The sequence below is a fragment of the Mesoplodon densirostris genome, chromosome 2 (genome assembly GCF_025265405.1).
Source record: "Mesoplodon densirostris isolate mMesDen1 chromosome 2, mMesDen1 primary haplotype, whole genome shotgun sequence".
Lineage (NCBI taxonomy): Eukaryota > Metazoa > Chordata > Mammalia > Artiodactyla > Ziphiidae > Mesoplodon > Mesoplodon densirostris.
This window is the reverse complement of record NC_082662.1, coordinates 84,201,038-84,215,831: the sequence shown is the minus strand read 5'-3', so window position 1 is coordinate 84,215,831 and position 14,794 is coordinate 84,201,038. Positions and strand designations below refer to the sequence as shown.

Genomic DNA, 14,794 nt, shown 5'->3' with positions numbered 1-14,794 from the left:
ATTGCATTTTGCCAAATTTCCTTCAGTTTCTCTCCTTTTAGAGAAGAAATGAAATCACAAGTCCATGTCTTATCCGTTCCCTCCCTCACCAATACTATGTTGAAATTGTTCTATATCATTCTCTGGTGTGTTTCATTCTCAAACATGTTTTTTGTGCTTTTAACTATATATGTAGATCCATGAACAATATGTAACATAATTTTGTTTTGAAAATTCACATAGACAATATCAACACTTCTGCAAGTTTCAGCAACTTATTTTTTTCACTTAATATTGTTTTAAATATTTATCCATGTATCCATATGTGGATCTAGTTCATATTTTTATGATAATACAGTATTCCATTGTAACAAGAAACTAGTTTGTTCACTCTTCTACTCAGAAACAGATATTGCTTTTTCACTATTATGATGTTACAATAACATCCTTTGTACATGTCTCTTTATACCCATGTATTAGAGTTTCTTTAGAACATACCACCTAGAAGTGGACTTCCTGGTTGTAGGATATGCACATTTCTAACTTCATTAGGTATTTCTCTTCAAAGTGCATCAAAATTTATACTTTCACTAGAAATGTGTAAGTCTCACTCCTTACAACTTCACCACTAATTGACTGGTGTTATCAAATGTCCAAAAAACATTTGTGAAGACAAAACATGAGTAAACTGATATGTTTATATGTATATTTGTGCATATTATATACACAAGTGTATAAAAATTATACATATGTGATAATAGCAGCAACAGGTTAACAAGAAAATACTAAAACCAAAGAACTGTGAAATGAAAACACTCAAATGAAAATAAATTACACATCAGAAATTAGAGGAACAGAAAGAAAAAAGATTGAAGAAAGTGAACAGAACATAAGGGACCTGTTGGACACCATCAAGCACACCAGTATGCACATCATGCAAGTCCCAGAAGGAAGGGAGAGAGAAAGAGAGAGAGAATATTTGAACGAATAATGACTGAAAATGGCCCAAATTCGATGAAATACATGATATAAACATCCAAGAATCTCAACAAAATCCAAGGAAGTTGAACTCGAAAAGACGCACAATAAGACACATTATAATCAAACTTTCAAAAGACAATGACAAGAACTTCCCTGGTGGTCTAGTGGTTAAGACTCCGAGCTCCCAACACAGGGGGCATGGGTTCGATCCCTGGCCCCCGGTCGGGGAACTAAGATCCCACATGCCACATGGCACAGACAAAAAAAAAAAGAAAAAGACAATGACAAAGAGAGAATCTTGAAGCAGCAAGAGATAAGCAAATCATCACATATAAGGGATCCTCAATAAGATTACATGCAGATTTCTCAACAGAAACTTTGAGGGTCAGGAGACAGTGGGCTGATATTCACAAGAAAAAAAAACCTGTCTATGAAGAATCCTCTATCTGGCAAAACTGTTCTTCAAAAGTGAGGGAGGAATTAAGACATTCTGAGGTAAAAGTTGAGGGAGGCTGTGACCATTAGACATACCCCGCTAGAAATACTCAAGGGAATTCTGTAAGGTGAAATGAAAGAACACTAGATAGTAACCTGAAGCCATATGGAGAAATAAAAATCGTCACAAAGATAAATACATGGGCAATTGTAAAACCTAGCATTATCATTAACAATGGATTGTAACTCCACTTTTTGTTTTCTAAATGATTTAAGAGACTAATACATATAAAGGAAAAAAGTTATTAGTGCAAAAGTTAGTATTACTGTAACTTTAGTTTGTGACTCCAAATCTTGTTTTCTACAAAAGAGACTAATCCTTTTGAAGGAATTACAAGTTTGTGATTTGGGGCACACAGTGTACAAAGACGTAAGTTTGTGACAAAAGGTGTGGAGATAAAGCTATAAAGGAACAGAGTTTTTGTATGTTATTGAAATTAGAGTGCTATAAATTCAAATTAGAGTGTTATAACTTTAGGATGTTAAATGTAATCCCCATGGTAACCAAAAGAAAATAGCCATAAAATATAGACAAATGGAAATGAGAAAGGAATTTTAAAAATTCAGTATAAAAAATCAACTGAATTCAAAAGAAGACAGTAATGTAGGAAAAGAGGGATAAAAAAGCTAGAAGCCATATAGAAAACAAAAAGCAAGATGACAGAAGTCCCTCCTTATCAGTAATTACTTTAAATGTAAATGGATTAAACTCTCCAAGAGACATAGATTGGTAGAATGGAGAAAAGCACACATCCACCTATATGTTGTCTACAAGAGACTCATTTTATTTTTTTTGAATTTTCTTTATTTCTTTATACAGCAGGTTCTTATTAGTCATCAATTTTATACACATCAGTGTATACATGTCAATCCCAATCGCCCAATTCATCACACCACCCTCCCCACCCCCCTGTGGTTTTCCCCCCTTGGTGTCCATATGTTTGTTCTCTACATTTGTGTCTCAACTTCTGTCCTGAAAACCAGTTCATCTGTACCATTTTTCTAGGTTCCACATACATGTGTTAATATACGATATTTGTTTTTCTCTTTCTGACTTACTTCACTCTGTATGACAGTCCCTAGATCCATCCTCGTCTCAACAAATGACCCAATTTCGTTCCTTTTTATGGCTGAGTAATATTCCATTGTATATATGTACCACAACTTCTTTATCCATTCATCTGTCCATGGGCACTTAGGTTGCTTCCATGACCTGGCTATTGTAAACAGTGCTGCAACAAACATTGGGGTGCATGTGTCTTTTTGAATTATGGTTTTCTCTGGGTATATGCCCAGTAGTGGGATTGCGGGGTCGCATGGTAATTCTATTTTTAGTTTTTTAAGGAACCTCCATACTGTTCTCCATAGTGGCTGTATCAATTTACATTGCCACCATCAGTGCAAGAGGGTTCCCTTTCCTCCACACCCTCTCCAGAATTTGTTGTGTGCAGATTTTCTGATGATGCCCATTCTAACTGGTGTGAGGTAATACCTCATTGTAGTTTTGATTTGCATTTCTCTAATAATTAGTGATGTTGAGCAGCTTTTCATGTTCTTCTTGGCCATCTGTATGCCTTCTTTGGAGAAATGTCTATTTAGGTCTTCTGTGCATTTTTGGATTGGGTTGTTGGTTTCTTTAATATTGAGCTGCATGAGCTATTTATGTATTTTGGAGATTAATCCATTGTCTGTTGATTCATTTGCAAATATTTTCTCTCATTCTGAGGGTTGTCTTTTCATCTTGATTATGGTTTCCTTTGCTGTGAAAAAGCTTTTAAGTTTCATTAGGTCCCATTTGTTTATTTTTGTTTTTATTTCCATTACTCTAGGAGGTGGATCAAAAAGGATCTTGCTGTGATTTATGTCAAAGAGTGTTCTTCCTATGTTTTCCTCTAAGAGTTTTATAGTGTCCGGTCTTAAATTTAGGTCTCGAATCTATTTTGAGTTTATTTTTGTGTATGGTGTTAGAGAGTGTTCTAATTTCATTCTTTTACATGTAGCTGTCCAGATTTCCCAGCAGCACTTATTGAAGAGACTGTCTTTTCTCCATTGTGTATGCTTGCCTCCTTTGTCATAGATTAGTTGACCACAGGTGCGTGGGTTTATCTCTGGGATTTCTATCTTGTTCCACTGATCTATGTTTCTGTTTTTGTGCCAGTACCATATTGCCTTGATTACTGTAGCTTTGTAGTATAGTCTGAAGTCAGGGAGTCCGATTCCTCCAGCTCCGTTCTTTTCCCTCAAGACTGCTTTGGCTATTCGGGGTCTTTTGTGTCTCCATACAAATTTTAAGATTTTTTGTTCTAGATCTGTAAAAGATGCCATTGGTAATTTGATAGGGATTCAACTGAACCTGTAGATTGCTTTGGGTAGTATAGTCATTTTCACAATATTGATTCTTCCAATCCAAGAACATGGTAAATCTCTCCATTTGTTGGTATCATCTTTCTTTCATCAGTGTCTTATAGTTTTCTGCATACAGGTCTTTTGTCTCCCTAGGTAGGCTTATTCCTAGGTATTTTATTCTTTTTGTTGCAGTGGTAAATGGGAGTGTTCCCTTAATTTCTCTTTCAGATTTTTCATCATTAGTGTATAGGTATGCAAGAAATTTCTGTGCATTAATTTTGTATCCTGCAACTTTACCAAATTCATTGATTAGCTCTAGTAGTTTTCTGGTGGCATCTTTAGGATTCTCTATGTATAGTATCATGTCATCTGCAAACAGTGACACTTTTACTTCTTCTTTTTCCAATTTGTATACCTTTTATTTCTTTTTCTTCTCTGATTGCTGTGGCTAGGACTTCCAAAACTATGTTGAATAACAGTGGTGAGAGTGGACATCCTTGTCTTGTTCCTGATCTTACAGGAAATGCTTTCAGTTTTTCACCATTGAGAATGATGTTTGCTGTGGGTTTGTCATATATGGCCTTTATTATGTTGAGGTAGGTTCCCTCTATGTTCACTTTCGGGAGATAAAATAGACTTTAAAATAAAGAATGTTACAAGAGACAAGGAATGACACTACATAACGATCAAGGGATCAATCCAAGAAGAAGATATAGCAATTATAAATATATATGCACCAAACATAGGAGCACCTCAATACATAAGGCAACTGCTAACAGCTATAAAAGATGAAATTGACAGTAACACAATAATAGTGGGGGACTTTAACACCTAACTTACACCAATGGACAGATCATCCAAAATGAAAATAAGGAAACAGAAGCTTTAAATGACACAATAGACCAGATAGATTTAATTGTTATTATAGGACATTCCATCCAAAAACAGATTACACTTTCTTCTCAAGTGCACACAGAACATTCTCCAGGATAGATCACATCTTGGGTCACAAATCAAGCCTCAGTAAATTTATGAAAACTGAAATTATATCAAGCATCTTTTCTGACCACAACGCTATGAGATTAGAAATGAATTACAGGGAAAAAAACGTAAAAAACACAAACACATGGAGGCTAAACACTACATTACTAAATAACCAAGAGATCACTGAGGAAATTCAAGAGGAAATAAAAAAATACATAGAGACAAATGACAATGAAAACACAACGATCCGGAACTTCCCTGGTGGCACAGTGGTTAAGAATCCGCCTGCCAATGCACGGGACACGGGTTCGAGCCCTGGTCTGGGAAGATCCCATGTGCTGCGGAGCAACTAAGCCCGTGCGCCACAACTACTGAAGCCCGTGTGCCTAGAGCCCATGCTCCACAACAAGAGAAGCCACTGCAATGAGAAGCCCATGCACTGCAACAAAGAGTAGCCCCCGCTCGTCACAACTAGAGAAAGCCCATGCAAAGCAATGAACACCCAATGCAGCCAAAACTAAATAAATAAATTTAAAAAAAAATGACGATCCAAAACCTATAGGATGCAGCAAAAGCAGTTCTAAGAGGCAAGTTTATAGCTATACAAGCCTACCTCAAGAAACAAGAAAAATCTCAAATAAACAATCTAACCTTACACCTAAAGGAACTAGAGAAAGAAGAACAAACAAACCCAAAGTTAGCAGAAGGAAAGAAATCATAAAGATCAGAAGAGAAATAAATGGAATAGAAACAAAGAATACAATAGCAAAGATCAATAAAACTAAAAGCTGGTTCTTTGAGGAGGTAAACAAAATTGATAAACCATTAGCCAGACTCATCAAGAAAAAGAGGGACAGAACTCAAATCAAGAAAATTAGAAATAAAAAAGGAGAAGTTACAACAGACAGCGGAGAAATACAAAGCATCCCAAGAGACTACTACAAGCAACTGTATGCCAATAAAATGGACAACCTGGAAGAAATGGACCAATTCTTAGAAAGGTATAACCTTCCAAGACTGAACCAGGAAGAAATAGAAAATAAGAACAGACAAATCACAAGTAATGAAATTGAAACTGTGATTAAAAATCTTCCAACAAATAAAAGTCCAGGACCAGATGGCTTCACAGGTGAATTCTATCAAACATTTAGAGAAGAGCTAACACCCATCCTTCTCAAACTCTTCCAAAAATTTCAGAGGAAGGAACACTCCCAAACTCATTCTATGAGGTCACCATCACCCTGATACCAAAACCAGAGACAAAGATACTACAAAAAAAGCAAATTAAAGACCAATATCACTGATGAATTTAGATGCAAAAATCCTCAACAAAATACTAGCAAACAGAATCCAACAACACATTAAAAGGATCATATACCATGATCAAGTGGGATTTATCCCAGGGATGCAAAGATTCTTCAATATACGCAAATCAATCAATGTGATACACTATATTAACAAACTGAAGAATAAAAATGATATGATCATCTCAATAGATGCAGACAAAGCTTTTGACAAAATTCAACACCCATTTATGATAAGAGACTCATTTTAGATCCAAAGATACTAATGATAAAAAATGAAAGGATGGGAAGATAGTCCACGCAAATAGTAACCAAAAGGGAGCAGGGATAGTTATAGTAATATCAGGCAAATCGTACTTCAAATTTAAAAAGATTATGAGACAAAGACAGATAATATGTATTAATATAAGGTTATTACAATATGGCAATAAGATATAACAATTACAAACACTTATACACCCAAAGACAGACTTTCAAAATATATGAAGCAAAAACACACAGCACTGGGCCTCCCTGGTGGCGCAAGTGGTTGAGGGTCCGCCTGCCGGTGCAGGGGATACGGGTTCGTGCCCCGGTCTGGGAGGATCCCATATGCCGCGGAGCGGCTGGGCCCGTGAGCCATGGCTGCTGAGCCTGCGCGTCCGGAGCCTGTGCTCCGCGACGGGGGAGGCCACAACAGTGAGAGGCCCGCATACCGCAAAAAAAAAAAAAAAAAACACACAGCACTGAAGTGAAAAATAGACAGTTCTACAATAGTACTTGGAGACTTCAATAGCCTATTCTCAATAATATGTAGAACAACCAAAGAGAATATAAGTAAGGAAAGAGAGGACTCAACACAATAAACAAATCATATTTAATAGACACACACAGCTCACTCAACCCCAAAACAATAGAATATACATTCTTCTCAAGTGCACATTGGATATTTTCCAGGACAGACAATATGTTAGGCTACAAAGTTAAGTCTCAATAAATTTTACAAGACAGATATCATATAAAGTACATTCTCCAACCACAATGAGATGAAGTTAGAAATCAACAACAAAAGGAAAACTGGAAAATTCACAAAATTGTGATATTTATTAAACAATACATTTAAAAATAACCAATGAATCAAAGAAGAATTCACAAGGGAAATTAGAAACTACTTAGAAACGAATGAAAACAAAAACACAACTTACAAAAACTTACAGGACTCAGCAAAAACAATGTTTAGGGGGTAATTTATAGCTATAAGTGCTTACATTAAAAAACAAGGAAGATCTCAAGTCAATAACCTAACTTTAAAACATACAAAACAAGAAAAAGAAGAACAGAATAAACCCAAAGCTAGCAGAAGGAAGGAATAATAAAGGTTACAGTAAAAATTAACAAAATAGAGAACAGAAAAACAGTGAAGAATATCAATGAAATGAATAATTGGTTCTTCAAAAAAATAAACAAAATTGACAAATCTTTAGCTAGGTGGTCAAAAAAAGAGGACTGAATATTACCAAAATCAGAAATACAAGTAGGAATATTATTACCAATTCTACAGAAATAAAAAAAGATCATAAGAAAGTACAATGAATAATTATATACCAACAAGTTGGATAATCTAGATGAAATGAACAAATTCCTAGAAACACAAAACCTACAAAGACTCTATCATGAAGAAATAGATAATCTGAACAGACCTATAAATAGTAAGGAGATTGAATGGGAAATCAAAAATCTCCCAACTAAGAAAAGCCTTGAACCTGCTTGCTTTATTGATGAATTCTACCAAACACATAAAAAAGAACTAATACCAATCCTACTCAAATGTTTCCAAAAAATTAAACAGAGAATACTCCCTAATACTGTAAGACCAGCATTAACCTGATACGAAACCCAGACATTACAAGAAAAGAAAACTACAGACAAATATCTGTTATGAACACTGATGCAAAAATCCTCAACAAAATACTAACAATCCAAATTCAGCAGCATAGTAAAAGAATTAAACACAGTGACCAAGGGGAATTTATTTCTGGAATGCAATGAAAATTGATCAGTGTTATGTGCAGTATCAACAGAATGAAAGAAAAACACCACATGAGCATCTCAATTGAAGCAGAAAAAAAAATTTGACATAATTCAACACCCTATCATGATAAACACTCTCAACAAATTAGGAACAGAAGGAAACTACCTTCACATAATAAAAGCCTTATATGAAAAACCTATAGCTAACATACTCAATGGTGAAAGACTGAAAGCTTTTCCTCTATGCTCAGAACCAGAAAAGGATGCACCTCTCACCACTTCTATTCAACATAATACTGGAAATTCCAGCCAGAGCAATTAGGCAAGAAAAAGAAATAAAAGACATCCAAGTTGGAAAGGAAGAAGTAAAATTATCTATTGGTAGATGATATGATCTTATACATAGAACACCTTAAAGATTTCACACAATAAAACTATTAGAACTGATAAATGAAATCAGAAAAGTAGAGAATGAAATTCAACACACAGAAGTCAGTTGCATTCCTATATGTGAACAATGAACAATCTGAAAAGAAAATTACAAAAACAATTTCATTTACAATAGTGTCAAAAAGAATAAAATACTTAGGAATTAAACAAGGAGGTGAAAGACTTGTACAATTAAAATTACAAAACACTGATGAAAAGAATTGAAGAAAACGTAAATAAACAGAAACATATTCCACGTTCATGGATTAGAAGACTTAATATTGTTAAAATGTCAATATTACCCAATGCAATACAATCCCTAGCAAAATCCCAATGACATTTTTTGCTGAAACAAAAAAACCCACCCTAAAATTCATATGAAATCTCAAGGGACCCTGAACAGCCAAAACAATCTTGAAAATGAACAAAACTGGAGGACCCTCACTTCCTGATTTCAAATCTATTACAAAGCTACAATAATAAAAACTGTGATTTCGCATAAGACAGACATATAGACCAATGGAATAGAATCAAGAGCCCAGAAATAAATCCTCACATATATGGTCAAATGATTTTGACAAGGGTGCCAAGATCATTCAGTGGGGGGAAAGGACAGTCCTTTCAACAAATGGTGCTGAGAAAACTGGATATCCACATGCAAAAGAATGAAGTTGGACCCATTCCATATATGGAATGAAGCTAGCACCATATATAAAAAATTAACTCAAAATGGATCAAAGACCTAAATGTAAGACCTAAAAAAATAAAACTCTTAGAAGGAAACATAGAACAAAAGCTTCACAACATAGAACCAAAGCTTCATGACGTTGGATTTGGTAATAATTTCTTAAATATGACACCAAAGGTATAGGCAACAAAAGAAAAAATAGACTAACTGGACTTCATGAAAATTCTAATATCCTGTGCATGCAAAGACACTCTCAACAGAGTAAAAAGGAAACCCACAGAATGGGAGAGAATATTTGCAAATCACATACCTTCATAAGGGATCAATATCCAGAATATATGGAAAAGTCCTAAGACTCAACTACATAAAAACAACCCTATTAAAAAATGGGTAAAGGAAATAAATAGACATTTCTCCAAAGAAGATATATGACTAGACAACAAGCACATGAAAAGATTCTCAGCATCACTGATCATTAGGGAAATGCAAATCAAAACTACAATGAGATACCACCTCACACTCATTAGGATGGCTACTGTTAAAAACCAGAAAACAAGTGTTTACAAGGATGTGGAGAAATTGGAACACTTGAGAGCTGTTGGTGGGAATGTAAAATGGTATAGCTGCTGTAGAAATCAGTATGGTTGGTCCTCAAAAAATTAAAAACAGAATTACCATATTATCAGCAATTCCACTTGTGCATGTATACTCAAAATAATTTAAAACAGGGTCTCAAAGAGGTATTTGTACACCCGCATGATCATAGCAGCATCATTCACAACAGCTAAAATGTGGAAACAAACTAAGTGGCCATCAACAGATGAACAGATAAGCAAAATGTGCTATATACATACAATGGAATATTATTCAGCCTTACAAAGGAAGGAAATTCTGCAATATGCTGCAACATGGATGAACCTTGAGGACATTATGCTAAGTGAAACAAACCAGTCATAAAAAGACAAATACTATATGATTTCACTTACATGAGGTACTTAGAGAAGGCAAAATCATAGAGACAGAAAGTAGAATAGTGATTGCCAAGAGTTGAGGGGAGAGGAGAATAGGGAGTTATTGTGTACTCTAATGAGTATAGAGATTCAGTTCTACAAGATGAGAAGAATTATGAGGATAAATGGTTTGATGGTTGCACAACAATGTTAATGTATTTAATACCACTGTACACTTAAAAATGGTTAAGATAACATAAATTATAACATCAATAACACTAATACTGATAATACTAACCACAATAAAAAGTTTGAAAAATATTAAATAACTTTAGAATTTTTTCTTAAAACATGAATATATTAAAATTAATTTCATGAATAAACAAGACTAAATGATGTTATAACCATAGATTTTCATAGAAGCTGACCCATCAATTATCAGGGAGGCCCTTGGACAGACCTATCGTGCCAATTCTCTGCAGCAGTTCAGTATTTGAGATATCAAATATAATATCTTCCTAGATTTTCTGACATTTTCAAATTAAACTTTGAAGGATTTATCAGGGATAAACTCATCTGAAAAATATTTTTTATCTTCTGAGTCAGTAGTTCCACTTTTGAGACTCTATTATAAAATAATATTCTAAAATAAGAAAAAAATAGCTTACAATAAAGTTTATTGAAAATTAATTATAATCCTAAAAAACAGAGAAGTCAAATAGCAATCATTCTGTAAAATGAAGCTATTAAAAATTGTTTACGTGTTTGTGTATATGTGTACTATAAACATGTAAGTATGCAAAGATGCACAGAAACTGGTCTGAAAGACATAAACTAAGATTGTAACAATGATTCTAGGGTGGGAGACTTTTTAAAACTTCATTTACATTCATTTTTTGGGTGTATGAATACATGCATAGATTCATAAAACTCCCATCACAATCAGGATACAGAATGATTCCTTCACTCTCAAGATCCCTCATGTTAATCCTTTACAGCAGCAGTCCCCAACCTTTTTGGCACCAGGGACCAGTTTCGTGGAAGACACTTTTTCCACGGATGGGGGTGGGAGGGATGGTTTCGGGATGATTCAAGAGCATTACATTTATTGTGCACTTTATTTCTATTATTATTACATTGTAATATATAATGCAATAATTATACAACTCACCATAACGCTGACAGGAGGTGGAGCTCAGGCGGTAATGCAAGCAATGGGGAGTGGCTGTAGATACAGATGAAGCTTTGCTCGCTATCCCGCCGCTCACCTCCTGCTGTGCGGCCCAGTTCCTAACAGGTACCGTTCCATGGCCTGGGGGTTGGGGACACCTGCTTTATACTCAACTCTCCACCCTCCCCAATACCTGGCAACCAATAAAATGATCTTCATCCTATAGCTTTTGACTTTATTGAGAATGTCAAAGAAATAGAATTGTATACAACATTTTGCAATTGGCTTCTTTCCATTAGCATAAAGCCTCTAGAGTCACCCATGTTTTTGCCTGAATCAATAGATTATTCCTTGCTATTACTGAGTAGTATTCCATTGTATTGAGGTACCATAGTTTACCCATTTACTCATTGAAAGACACTGGGTAGTTTCCAGTTTGGGGCAATTATGAATAAACCTACTATAAACATTTGTAGTAGGTTTTAGTGTAAAGATAAGTTTTCATTTGTCTAGAATAAATATCTAAGACTGCTGGGTCATATGTTAAGTGTATAAGAAGATGCTAAGTTGTTTTAGTAGTTTTACTACTTTGCATTATCCCTAGCAATATATGAGAAAACCAGTTGTTTCACATCCTGGGTAGCATTTGCTATAGTCAGATCTTCCTTCCTCCCTTCCTTTCTACCTCTCTCGCTCAGTATTCTAACAAGAATGCAGTAGTATTTCACTGTACATTTAATTTGCATTTTCCTAATAATGAATCAAGTTCAACATATTTTCATATGCTTATTTGCCATCTGTATATCTTTTCTGATGAGGTATCTATTCAAGTCTTTGTCCATTAAAAAAATTGGGTTACTTTCTTATTGATGAATTTTGAGAATTCTTTATATATGCTGGGTAAAAGTTCTTTGCTGGATATGTGATTTACAAATATTTTCTCCCAGTTTATAGCTTGTCTTTTCATTATCTTAATGTCTTTCACAGAGCATACATTTTTAATTTTGATGAATTCCAATTTATCAATTTTTCCCTTATATTGTTTTGGTTTTATATCTAAGAACTCTTGCCTAACCTAAGGTCATGAAGATTTTCTCCCATGTTTTCTTCTGAGTTTTAATATCTTTTTATTTTATATTTAAATATATGATTCACTTTGAATTCATTTTTATATAGGTATATTCTGCAGCTCCATCTTTTTACATATGGATGTCCAATTGTTCCAGCACTACTCATTCAAAAACTATTCTTTCTCCATTCTGAATTGGTTTTATACCTTTGTTAAAAATCAATTGACCATATTTGCCAGGTCTATTTCTAGACCCTATATTTTGTTATTTTCATCCATGTGTCTATTATTTTGTTAATACCTCACTGTCTTGATTACTATAGGTTTATAGTAAGTCTTAAGATATGGTAGCATAAATCCACTAACTTTGTTCTTTTTCAAACTTGTTTTGGCTAATCTAGTTTCTTTGCCTTTCCATTACAAAATTCAAAATCAGCTATCTATGTGTACAAAAATTTTTTTACTGGGATTTTGATTGGAAATGCATTAAATCGAGAGATCTGTTTAAGGTGAACTGACATCCTAAACATATTGAGACTTCCAATCCACAGAAATGGTATTTCTTTCCATTTATTTAGGTCTTTCTTTAACATTTTGTAGTTTTTGGCATACAGATATTCCACATATTTTGTTTTATTTACATCTATGTCATCTCTTTGGAGCTTTGTAAATAGCAGTATTTTAAAATTTTAGCTTCTAATTGTTCATTGCTAGTACAGTTGACCCTTGAACAACGTGAGGGTTAGTGACACCAACACCTCCTTGAAGTCAAAAAATCTGTGAATAACTTTGCAGTCTGCCCTCCATATTTGCAGTTCTGTATCCACCAATTCAACCAACCGCAGACTGTGTAGTATTACACAAACTGAAAAAAATGCGAGGATAAGTGGACCCACACAGTTCAAACCAGTGTTGTTCAAGAGTCAACTATATATAGAAATACAACTGATCTGGATGTTAACCTTGCATCCTGTGACCTTGCTCGCTCATTAGTTTTAAGGTATTTTTGTAGATTCTTTGGGATTTCCTACACAGACAGGAAACAGGGATAGCTTTGTTTCCTCCTGATTGAAATGGGCTTTTTAGTATGATGTTAAATAGGAGTGATGACAGCAGATATTCTTGCTCTGTTCCCAATCTTACAGGGAAGAATTAAGTGTTTCACCATTAAGATATATTATCCATAGGATTTTTTTGGAAGATGCCCTTCAACAGGTTCATGAAGTTCCCTTCTACTTCTAGTTGGCTAAGAGTTTTTATCATGAGAAAATGTTGAATTTTATCAAAAGATTTTTCTGCATCTATTGATATGATCATGTAGGTTTTCCTGGTTTTTGGTATGCTAATATGGTAGATTACAATGATTTTTTTTTTCTGAATGTTGAACCAGCCTTCCATTCTCAGGATAAGCCTCTCCTTTCCTTTATTAACCTTTAATATCTGTGAGGTCTCTAATGATACACCCTTACTCACTCTTGATACAGGTTATCTGTGTTTTCTCTCTCTCTCTCTCTTTTTTTTTTACTTCATCAAACTGGCTAGAGGTTTATAAATTTTACTGATCTTTTCAAAGAACCAGCTTTAGATTTCACTGATTTTCTCTACTAATATTCTCTTTTCAAATTCCAATTTCTTTCAATTATGCTTTTTATTATCTCCATCTTTCTGTTTCTTATGGGTTAATTTTGCTCTTCTTTTCCTAGTTTCTTAATGTGGAAGTTTAGATTACTGATTTTTCTTCATTTTCCTCTAGTGTATGCATTTAATGCTATAAAGCTCTATGAACTGCTCTAGCTGCATTCCACAAATTCAGATATATTGTGTTTTCATTTTCATTGTTTAAAATATTTTAAATTTCCCTTGAGACTTACTCATTGATCCATGGATTATTTAAAAGTGTGTTGTTTACACAACATTGTAAAGCAATTATACTCCAATAAAGATATTTTAAAAAAAAGTGTGTTGTTTAACTTCCAAATATTTGGGGAATTTCCAGATATCTTTCCGTTAACGGTTTCTAGTTTAATTCCATTATGGTCAGAAAACATACTACAGTTGACCCTTGAACAACATGGGTTTGAATGGTGCAGGTGCATTTATATGCAGGTTTTTTTCAATAAATACATACAGTACTAAACGATACGTGGTTGGTTAAATCCACTGATGTGGAACTGCAGATATAGAGGGCCCACTATGGGACTTGACCATCTGCAGATCTTCTACAGTGGGTCCTGGAACCAATCATCCATGGATACCAAGGAACAACTGTATACATGGTTTTAATTCTTTGAAATTTGATAAAGCTGATTTTATGACCTAGGGTATGCTATATCTTGGTGAATATTTCAGGTGTACTGAAGAAGAATGTATATTCTGTTGTTGGTCCAG

At 34.4% G+C, this 14,794-nt stretch overlaps 1 protein-coding gene across 7 annotated transcripts in view; it reads right to left on the bottom strand.

Moving 5' to 3' along the window:
* CCDC18 (coiled-coil domain containing 18) overlaps nt 1-14,794 on the bottom strand; it is a 115,010-nt gene that overhangs the window by 60,158 nt on the left and 40,058 nt on the right. The window lies entirely within an intron of this gene.